Source organism: Penaeus monodon, chromosome 25 (genome assembly GCF_015228065.2).
Source record: "Penaeus monodon isolate SGIC_2016 chromosome 25, NSTDA_Pmon_1, whole genome shotgun sequence".
Lineage (NCBI taxonomy): Eukaryota > Metazoa > Arthropoda > Malacostraca > Decapoda > Penaeidae > Penaeus > Penaeus monodon.
Window position 1 is genome coordinate 18,656,882 of NC_051410.1, and position 201 is coordinate 18,657,082.

Sequence of the window (201 nt, forward strand, 5' to 3'; positions counted from 1 at the left end):
CTCGTAAAATTATGAATGTGGTAACACTGCCAGGGAAGAATTCTTGTGGTAGGCCAGAGTTGGCAACAGTGTCCTTGCAAACCCCAACTGAGTCTTGGGCGCCAAAGGACAGAAAAAAAACATATTGCTATATCATCATCACTGTTATAATTATCATTATTTTATGCACAGTGTGTGGGTTTTGAGGGAGAATCTATAAAC

The 201-nt window shown here is 39.8% G+C and overlaps 1 protein-coding gene across 1 annotated transcript in view; it reads right to left on the reverse strand.

Annotated features, from left to right (window-relative positions):
• Positions 1–201, reverse strand: part of LOC119589100 (phenoloxidase-activating factor 2-like) — a 9,701-nt gene that overhangs the window by 8,638 nt on the left and 862 nt on the right. The window lies entirely within an intron of this gene.